Genomic DNA, 11311 nt, shown 5'->3' on the forward strand with positions numbered 1-11311 from the left:
TTTTATGAATCGCCAGAATTAGAGGGGCATTTATCTAATTTGTTTTTGAGACGGAAGCAAGGTGTCAACTGGGATGTGCAGGGCACTCTGGCCTATCTAGACAGCCTTTTCTTTTATGTTTTCCACAGACCAGCCCAGTAGTTTTTTTCTTTCTTTCTGAAAATGGCTAGCCCAGTTTTTTGTGCTTAGTCAAGTAAGTCGCTTTGTCAGGCCTGTTGGGCTGCAAATCTTTCAAGACGAGGAGAGCTTCATTCGGCTGGCCAAGAAAATGGCCTATCAGCAATGAGAAATGGGTTGTACATTTTTAAAACACATCAAACCAGGAAATAGTTTCAAATTTCTTTTTTTCATTTTGAAATTTTAAATTGCATTGATTTTCATGCCGGACAATATGTTGGATTTTATATTGATATACATTTATTTTTAAAATCAGTTTCAATGTGACTCAACATTTCGGGATTAAAAACAGTTCAGACGGCATCGAAATATGTAAAATTTCGTATATTTTTTAACCTTGGCCACAATATGGGCTGTAAGGCTAACAAAAAGAATACGGACTCCAAACAACCTTAGTAATTAGAAAATGGGTTGTAAATTATTAGAAATAATGGAAGATGGGTTGTATGCTATTTTCCACAGAGTTGAGGCTTTCCTAAAAAAAAGGTTGACGCATAAGCAGTGACTGTTGCATGTCCATCCAACGGCCACCGTGCTTCTTCAATCTCTTCTCTTCCTACTCTAGCCGCTCAAACATGCGCCGGCGGGACTGCCTGCTCCCTCCTCCTGCGGCCGGCAGTGCGGCCGCGCAGGCCTCACCGCCCCACCGTACTCCCATCACTGGCCTAGCCATCCCTCTACTCACCCACCCCTGTTGTTATTCTCCGGTGACGAAAGATGAACCAGTAAACCCTGATACTCCCCTTCACGTGGGAAACAACTTCCGAGTCTTCCCTGGCTCTGTGTTGTTCCCTTCCTAGGCCTCGTCATCATCCACCACACTGGTGCTTTCGGCGTGGCGTGGTCAACGTGGTTAACGACCGACATGCATCCGAAGTGGACTATACGTGGAGAGGCTGACAGCTGGGTCCATGGCCGCACGCAAGGAAATGCCACCTGATTACGCGCAAAATAATGATTCCTCCACCTGACATCTGGGACCCACCGAAAGGACCTCTATATTTCGTGAAAAAATGTTCCCGCCACTGACAGCTCAGACCAATCAGCTATATCTTCGCACGCAAGGAAGTGCATCCTTATTACGCACAAAAAAAATGAATACTACCCCTGCTAGCTGGGACCCAACACAATGGGAGGCTGACTTGTGGGCCTACTAAGTTGACGGGGATGGAGGGCTTTGTCAACTTAGTCAATATGAATGATTCTAGCTCCAGTGATTGTATGATGTCCATCCAACGGCCGTAGTGCTTCTTCAACCTCTAGTATTCTTGCGGCAGCCGCCCAATGCAGCGCCAGTCATGCCGCCTGCACCTGCCTCCCGTGGCTGGCTGTGCTACCGCGGAGGCCTCACCGCCCCCTACTACTCCCACCGCTGGCTAGGCCCTACGACCATGCAGGCTCACACCACAGCCGAACCAGTGAACCCTTGTACTCCTGTCCGCGTGAGCTTCCACTATCGTGTCTTCCCCGGCTCCGCGTCGTCCCCTTCCTAGGCCTCGCCCTCGTCCACCGCCTTGGTGCTCTCGGCGCGGCGTGGTCAACATGGTCAACGACCAACTCCCATCGGAAGAGTACTGTAAGTGGAGAGGCTGAAAGCTGGGTCCACGGCCGCAGAAAGGAAGTACCTCCTTATTACACGGAAAATAATGATTCCTCCACCTGAAAGGAGGGACCCACCAAACGGTCCATCGTATTTTGCAAAAAAAAAACGTTGCCCCCCTGACTGATGGACCCCACCAGCTACATCTTCCCATGCAAGGAAGTGCGTCCATATTATGGGCAAAAAAATGATTCGCCCCCATGACTGCTGGGACCCACCAGCTACATCTTTGCACACAGTGACATGCCTGATAGTCGGGACCCACCTGGTTGAAGTGTACGCAGCGTTGTCATTCCGGTCATGAACGTGTATGTACATACTGGTCCATGTAGAAGCGCGCACATGTCGTAGTAGAGGCGCACATGTGTCATAGTAGAGGCGCACATGTAGCATGTACATGTACGTACAGCGGCCAGGGTGCAATAAAGTAAATACGGCCACGTACGTACATATGGGCGGGGTCTCGAACGCCTACTCGTGCATACGTACGGCCAAGGCTCCTGTACATGGCTTGGTCGGAATGGAGAAACTGCGTTGTCGTCGTGTTCATGGGGAGGCAATGAAGTTGTGTTCATCGGGAGGCAACGGAATGTGTGCTGTTCATCGGGAGCCAACCGGCTTGGACGGAACAACCGATGGAAATGAGGCCTGGCGTACTATAGAACGGAGGAAAGTGGCTTGTGTTCGACCGGCCATGGTCGAATCGAGATCATGTTCATTGTGAGTGGTCTGGTGTACCGCAAAACGGAGGAAACGGACTTCTCTTGGACCTGCTATGGTTGAAACGGGGTCCTGTTCATTGGGAGGGGTGTGGCATACCGCAAAACAGAGGAAACAGACTTGTGTTGGAGCGCTATGGACGAAATGGGGTCCTGTTCAGCGGGAGGGTGTGGCGTACCGCAAAATGGGACTCCACGGGATACTGTTCATCTCCACTGTCGACTGCCTCCACGGGCTACTGTTCATACACCGTCGTCTGCCTCCACGGGCTACTGTTCATCCACCGTCGACCTCCTCCAGCCTCCACCTGCGACTGTTCATCCACACGCTCCTGTTCATCCAGCCTCCACCGCGCGCTCCTCCACCATCTACTGTTCAACCAGCCCTCTCCACGGGGTCCTATTCGACCACCCCTCCATGGGCTATTGTTCATCCAGCCCTCCACGGGGTCCTGTTCATCCACCGGCTCGAGCGATCGGGGTCCTATTCATCCACCGGCAACGGCCTCTACTACCACGAAATCCTGTTCATCCAACCCCCCACCGGGAATTGTTCTTCCACCCCCCCAACAACACTCACTTTCATCCAGAGGCAGCATTGATCGGCTTCAGTTAGCAGTAGTAGCGAAGGAATCACTCGGGTTCAGTTAACAGTAAGGGATCGATCGATCGCTCGGGTTCAGTAACGCCTAGCCTGCAGTGCAATCGCTCGGGTTTAGTTAGAGCCCAACGCGTCCCTCGGGTTTAGTTAGAGACCAACTCCTTGCTCGGGTTCAGTTACAGCCCAATGCCTCGCACACATGCGCATACGTACGAGAGAAACGCGCATCGCTCGGCCCTGACCACCCACCGTAACCCGGAACGCCCCGATATTTTCCTCGCCCTCGCTTCTACCATATTTTTTTCTGTCATGAACGGCCCAAAGAATGTCATGCAGCTGCGTCTCCGGCCCGCCCAGGACGAAAAGCCCATTTTCTGTCATGATTTTTTGTCATAGAAGTCGGACCCCACCACATCTATGATGATACCCGGTTTTGTCACAATTATCGTCATAGAAGTGTCATAAGTATGACAGAATGTTTTTTCGTTCGGCCCAAAATGTCACGGATGTGCCTTTTTGTAGTGTTGGTGACGAGAACATTGCTGATGACGGGCGAGCAAAGCATCGGGAGGGTGCCGGCAGTTACCGCGCACTTGAGCTGGTCGGACGAGCTAAAGGTGATGGTGTACTCGGACCACCTAAGCGTACGTATGGCCTCGAGCCTGGGGAGGGCCGCGTTCACCTCGCAAGCAAACTGATTGAAGATGCACTGAGAGGTTGGGGCCTTAGCGCCGCCCAAGATGCAGGCGATGGCATGTGGCTCCTAGAAGCCCCCAGCCCCCTCGTCCTAGTGGTGTCGTCGTTCCTTCTTGGTGGTGGTGGTAGCGGAGGGAGGCCAGCATTACCCTGAGGTCGGTCCTCACAAGGCTGATCTCTCTAGGCGACCTCGCGAGGTTGGCCCAACCAGCGGTCCTCACGAGGCTGATCTCGCCACTCCTGGCGAGGGTTGTGGTTGTCCCAGTGTCCTCCACTTCGACCTCCTTCGTGGCCATAGCCTCGATCATTGCGCTCGGGGCGTCGACCTAGGCGCTTGTCGCGGATGGCCCTAAGCTCCTGACAATCATTGGTGTTGTGGCTGTGTACGTTGTGGAACACATAGAACAGACGACTTCCTTTGGATGACTCTGGGTGGTCGCAGCTGCGCTTCCTCTCTGGTTCAGCCGCGAGCACGACCTCCCCCTTGCGCTTTACGTCCTTTTCCATGGCCTTCTTGTCTTCTGGGTCGGCCACTGGGGGCTCGAGAAGGGAGAGGCGCCCTTCCTCACCTCTAGCACACTTAGTTGCCATGTTGAACATCTCCAGAGCAGTGCACAGGTCCTCATGTATGGCGAGCTCCTCCTTCATCTTGACATCAGGGACGCCATAGGAGAACGCCGAGATGATGGCCTCGTCCGAAACCTTGGGGATCTTGAGGCGAACGTTGTTGAAGCACTGGATGTACTTCTGCAGGGTTTCCCCTGGCTGCTACTTGATGCGTCGTAGGTGACCCGCGGCAGGTGACATTTGTGAGTGCCCTGGAAGTTGGCAACAAAACGCTCATGCATCTCGCCCCAAGAGGAGATCGATCCCACGAGCAGGTTCAGGAGCCACGAGCGCGCGCCATCCTTGAGGGCCATGGGAAACCAGTTCACCATGACCTTCTCGTCGCCGTTAGCCGCTTCGAAGCTCAGCTTGTAGAGCTGCACGAACTCCATAGGGTCAGGTGTGTCGTCATACAATTGAGAAGGATGCTGACGTATTGGCATGTGGCCACGTCAGAATATTGCACGTACCTGGACACCAAGGGCTTATTACAAAGGGCACTGTTTAGCCCAGTTTACATCATAAAGACCGAATACCTTAGGGAGTGTTCGGCGTCATGAGTTTGGCCTTATATGAATCAGCTCCGAATCATGTCTTTGGTAAAATGTTGGGTTTCCCCGGCTCCTGTGTTTTGCTGCCTTACGTTCCGCTCTATCGGCTAACGCGGCACCAGGAGAACTACTGTGATTGTGCCCTGGTTCATCCGGAAGAGCACCTCAGTAGAGAAAGCCGAAAACTGACTGTCATGATATAGCGTGAGACTGGTCAACCACTCGATGACCTAGCGGAATCTTCGCGATTCCTCCGCCTTGACGAAGGGCCGTTTCCTGGCCAGGCATGTACGCGCCCCAAATTCGGATGAGAGCGGAGCCACTAGGGGCTATATAGTAGCCCCACTGTCAAACTCCTCTGGCTAAGTGAAAGTGTTAAAGCATTATAGTCCGATTGCCTAGTTTGCTATGCTATCACCTCATTAATGGACCAAGACGTTGGATCAAGTGTGAACATGCGTCTTATGCGAACACCCCCGCATTACATGCGTGGGTGTTGAAGCCGACAACTGCCATCTTTCGGGTTATATACATATACGGCCGCAAAGGAGGCATCATAGTACTTTCGGACAAAAGTATAAATACAACCTTGATAAACTCAATAAAACATTGTTTTTACAATGGGAATACATGTCACTCAAACATAATATTCTTCGAGCACTGAGCCTCTATCAAACGAGCGCCTTCAAGAACTTCTTCAAAGTAGTGCTCAGCAGCCACTCGGCCTATGGCCGAACCCTGCGCCGCAACAGTGGTTGCATCCATCTCCGCCCAGTATGTTTTGACACGGGCAAGGGCCATCCGCGAGCCTTCTATGCACGCCGACCTCTTTACAACATCGATCTGTGGCACAGCACCAAGGAATTGTTGCACTAAGCTAAAGTAGCTATTCGGCCTTGGCCCTCTCGGCCACAGATGATCCACAACGGACCTCATGGAAAGTCCGGATAATCTATGGAGCTCGGGCCACTTGGCCATTTGCTCATTCAATAGTAGCGGACGGGCAGGAGCATGAAACTCTGACCAAAAGAGTTTTTCCACTTCACGATCTTTCTGATCTCGGAAGTATTTGGCCGCATCGGCAGCACTCGCCGCTAAGTCCAGATATGCATCCGCAGAACTCCATAGCCGGTCGATAGGTGCATACTTCGGATCCCCGAACTTAGTCCGCAACAGGAAGGGCTTCCCAGATACAATATCCGCAGCTTGATGCAGCTCCTCCGTCATCGCTCTAATTTTGGAGCAGGCTTCCTTGGCAGCCACCCGGGCCTTCTCCAGGTCCGTCTCCTTCGCCCGGTTTTCTTCTTCAAGAAGCCGGTAACGGTCAGCAACATCTTTTAACTCTACAGCCATCTTGGCTATTTTTTCTTTGCTCTCGCAATGCATGGCCTGTTCGGCCCTTAACTCTTCGACCGCCGTTAAAGCGACCGCATTACTACTCCTTGCTTGCTCCTTGGCTCGGGCAAGCTCCGCCCGAAGGGTCTCCATGGTGGCAGCTCCATCTGCAGTCACAACTTATTAAAGATACTGGCATCATGTTGCTCTTATTATGTGACAATCACCAGAAAAATCACTCACCCTGTGCCTCGTCAAGCCGCTTGTTAACAAGCATGATGTCGACATCTGCCGCATCTAGTTGCCGCTTTAGTTCGGCAAACCCATCAGTCCAGCTAGCCACCGGAGCTTCAATCACCTGCACATAAAGGCGGTCTGGTGATTACCCGGGACTATGATCCTTTGTTTGCCGCCGTTTTCGATGACAACCAGAGTCTCAGGGGCTACTATCTACACAGGGCACATCTAAAAATGTGCGATACTGTCAAAAATATACATCATTTTGCGTACCTCAAAACCCATCAGTAGACTCATAAAGGCTTCATGCAACCCACTTTCGGCGGACGAAATCCTTTAAATCACCGCACCCATAAACGTGCGGTGCTCTTCTGAGATAGCCGTTTGCTCTAGCAGATCCCTCAGTACGTCCGGCTGCACACCAGACGGTGCCGAACTCTTTCGATTGCTCTCTTCAAGAGCCGGATACTGAGGACTTCGGGTGGACAGAGGATTACCTTCTGGCCTTGCCAGATCAGGAGAATCCCTCCAAGACGACACCTGGGGTCGCCCGCCTCATGAGGCGGCATGGCAGGGGGAGGCGTTTCGCTCTCCATCATCTCTGGAAGAAGATCTCCTGAAGACGAGCTCTGCTGAGAAAGGCTAGATCCAAACTGCAAGATAAATGCTTCGGTTATTTTCCTCAGGAGAAAAGTGAGATATTTTCATTATTAAGTACCCTTTTTCTTACAGCTTGGTGGAGGGCTGATCCCCTTGAGGGCACAGTGCGGCCGGGGTAGCCCCCAGGGCAGGACCCTCCGGCGAAGATTTCTTCTGCTGTTTGGAGACCATTGTCTCCGGGTCCTTGGAGGCGGTCCTCTTCCTCCCCTAGGGAGAGGAAGTTTCAGTCCCTCCTCCCCGGCTAACCTCCTTCGTGGAGGCGCTAGCCTCCTTGTTCCCCCTTTTATCTTCTCCTGAGGGCGCTTGATAAGGCGCGATCTCCAGCATCCCGGTTAGCACAATATTTGGTGAGCTCTTAGGGAGGGGGCCGGACACCTGATCAACTTTGCCTTCGCTATCCAATCATAGTCAAAAAGCGACTTTTTAGGGCAACGTTGCGATAAATAAGCGGACAGTGTGTTCGGATGTGGGGCTACTTACTTGGGTATCCAAGCGATTGCAGCTCAGACCTGCATCCTCAGTGATGTCCGGACACATTATTTGTGGTCCGAAGAACAATTTGTACATCTCTTCATGCGTCATGCCGAGGAAATGCTGAATAGCTTGCGGTCCTTTTGGGTTGAATTCCCACATGCGAAGGGGCCGGCGCTTGCAAGGATGGATTCCACGAACTAGCGTAACTTGCACTACCATAACCAGACTGAAATATCTCTCAAAGAGATCTCGAATACGGCTCTGCAGTATTGGCACGTCCTTGGCTGGACCCCAGCTCAGCCCCCAGCTGATGCATGATGTCAGTTGTGGTGGGGGGCCTGAGCGAAAGGTGGGAGCAGCTACCCACTTGGCACTTTGGGGAGCTGTGATGTAGAACCACTCCCGCTGCCACAATCCGGACACCTCTGGGAAGTTACCCTCAGGCCATGGAGCATCAGCGATTTTGCTTATTAAAGCACCTCCGGACGCTGCGTGCTGCCCCTCGATTATCTTCGGCTTCACATCGAAGGTCTTGATCCACAGGTCGAAGTGAGGGGTAATGTGGAGGAAGGCCTCGCATACGACAATAAATGACGAAATGTGAAGAAGGGAATCCGGAGCCAGATCGTGAAAATCCAGCCCATAATAGAACTTAAGGCCCCTAACAAAGGGATCCAGAGCGAGGCCTACTCCTCGGAGGAAGTGGGAGACGAACACGACGCTCTCGTTGGGTTCGGGAGTAGGGACGACCTGCCCTCGGGCGGGTAGCGTATGCGAAATTTCGGTGGTCAGATATCCGGCCTCCCTCAACTTCTTGATGTCCTCCTCTGTAACGGACGAAGGCATCCACTGGCCTTGAAGGTTGGATCCGGACATTATTGAAGGTCCGAAGCGCCTGACCTGAGCTTAGGGTGTTAGAACTCGAGGCGAGGGAAGGATTTGATTGAGCACGAGAGGGAAAAAAGAAAAATCCTTGTCCCCATTATAAAGAGGGTGAATATCAAGCGTCCTCCTCGTGGCCATTTGGGACTTGCCTAAGATCTAGGAGTCCTACCAATAGGCACGGTTGGGTTACCCACGTCCGTATTGATGAGAATCTCGTAATAAAGGGGACGCGATCTCTGCTTTGACAGGACGTGCCAAGGAAACCGCCTCGCGAAATACGCTTAGATCGGTTATGAAAAATGATTCGAATAAAGACCTGGCTGTGGTGTGATGTCACACTACGGGGTACGTCAACCGATTTGATTTGTGGAAATATTATTCTCTCTATGGTGGTATGTGGAACTTGTTTTGCAGAGCTGGACACAATCCTCATGTTCAAAATCTTCTATGAAGTATTCGGAGGAGGAACCCGCCTTGCAATGTCAAAGACAATCTGCGCACCGGACTCATCGTCATTGAAGCCTGGTTCAGGGGCTACTGAGGGAGTCCTGGATTAGGGGGTATCCGGACAGCCGGACTATATCCTTTGGCCGCACTGTTAGACTATGAAGATACAAGATTGAAGACTTCGTCCCGTGTCCGGATGGGACTCTCCTTAGCGGGGAAGGCAAGCTTGGCAGTATGGATATGTAGATCTCCTTCCTTGTAACCGACTCTGTGTAACCCTAGCCCCCTCCGGTGTCTATATAAACCGGAGGGTTTAGTCCGTAGGACCAACAACTACAACAATCATACCATAGGCTAGCTTCTAGGGTTTAGCCTCTTCGATCTCGTGGTAGACTTGTAATACTCATATCATCAAGATCAATCAAGCAGGAGTAGGGTTTTACCTCCATCGAGAGGGACCGAACCTGGGTAAAAACATCGTGTCCCCCATCTCTTGTTACCATCCGCCTAGACGCACAGTTCGGGACCCACTACCCGAGATCCACCGGTTTTGACACCAACAGCGGCCCCAGCTCAATGGCTACCCTTCCGCCAGGAGGAGCACACTAGGGGCTGCATAGTGGGGCCGAGAGCAAGGTCCCTCCCCACATCGCGTGGAGCAGGGCGTCCCCCGGAGGTAGACCCTCTGTCGGGGAGGTGCTGGTGAGCCTTCCCCCGGGCGAGGACCCGTGGTTGCCGAGGGCGCCGCTGGTGTCCCCTTTTCCCCTTGGCTTTGTCCTGGCTTATGGACGCACCAATGGTGGTCGAGGGTGGCGCAAGGCGGGGCCCTCATCATGTGATATGAAGTAAGGCTCGCGCCTGTGGAGATCTCCGGTCGTGACACTCTCATGTAATAATGAGTGGGGTGTTACATGCCCCGGAGTCTCAGGAGTGCCGCCCTCGGGCCTCAGGGGCTCCCTCCCACGTCCCAGTGGCAGCACTATGCTCCGTGCTGGTGAGAAGACAAGAATACTAGACTTGCCGCCGGACGCGGCCATTTAATTTTAATCTCTTTTCTGTAGCCCTATTTTCTGGCTTTGGATTTAAATTTGAAATTGAATTTTCATTTGTATGCGTGGGGGGGTGTCTTTTCTTGTTCGGGCGATTTCTTGCAATGTGTTTCCTTGCCCTGATTCGGAGTTCGCACCTGATGCCTCCCCCTCATGAGCTCCTCGTGAGCGGGGGCTGGGCGCGGCGCACGCGCACTGCGCGCACGACCTTCCATGGCTGGCGCCTGCTTCTCGCAAGGCCCTCTCGGACGGGTCAGCAGGCCCCTCAGAAGCTCATGACCTCACAAGTCGGTCGGGAACCGGCCTTAACTAAGGTAAACTGCAGCAGTAAGCTCGCGGCGGGGCTCGCGGGCTCATAAAAACACATCTTCAGCTTGGCCTAAGGAATAGAGGCAGCAGTCTGTTTACATGATGGGCTCCCCCTCCCAAAATGCTCTTACAACATTCATGGCCGTGCCCAAGTTTTCACATGCAGGGTCAGCAACAAGGAAGCATGGGCTCAATCGGACATATCGCTCACAGCATCCTCCGGGTCGCCCTCAGACGCGTCACTGGCGTCGCTGTCACCATCGCTAGCATTACCATCCTCGTCGCCGGCATCACCATCACTATTGTCGGCGTCGCCCACACCATCGTCGACCACGTCACCTTCATCCATCGCGACCACCACCGCGTTGTCCTCGGAGGAGAAGGCCCTGACTAGAGCATCCACATTATCTTCTACCTAGCGTGCCAGGTCGCCCTGAGTGGCCTCATGCACAGGGGCAATGGCGGCGTCAAAATCGAAGTTTGGGTAGGTGTTCTAGAGGTGGTTGAAGACGCGGGAGAACGCGCGCCTAAGAAGGCCGCGGCTCCTCTCTTCAACAAGCTCACCAGCCCTCTCGGATCGATTCTACAGGCGTGTCACCACGTCAGTGAAGAAGAGGAGATGACTGGCGTAATCGTTCGTGTGGGGAGGAGGGGCGTCCTTGTCGTAGATGGCGCCCAGCGCCGCGTTGGCTCTGACCCTGAGGCTCTGGAGCATGGGGGCATGCTCGCGCTCCAGCGTCCTTCGTCAGAGCACTTCCTCCCTTCTTTGCTGCCCGGAGGACTCGGCTCTAGCAACCCGCTGCTAAAGAGAAAGCAGCATGGCACAGGCGGAAGCCAACTTAGCTTGCACTGAGACCAGGGTAGTTGCGGCGGCTTCCTCGCGCTGTCCCACCTTAGCGAATCCAGACTTGAGGGTAGTAGTCCTGCCCACGGCTTCAACTTCCACGAGCTTCAGCTTCAAGTCG

This window comes from Triticum aestivum, chromosome 5A, assembly GCF_018294505.1.
Source record: "Triticum aestivum cultivar Chinese Spring chromosome 5A, IWGSC CS RefSeq v2.1, whole genome shotgun sequence".
In the NCBI taxonomy this organism is placed as follows: domain Eukaryota; kingdom Viridiplantae; phylum Streptophyta; class Magnoliopsida; order Poales; family Poaceae; genus Triticum; species Triticum aestivum.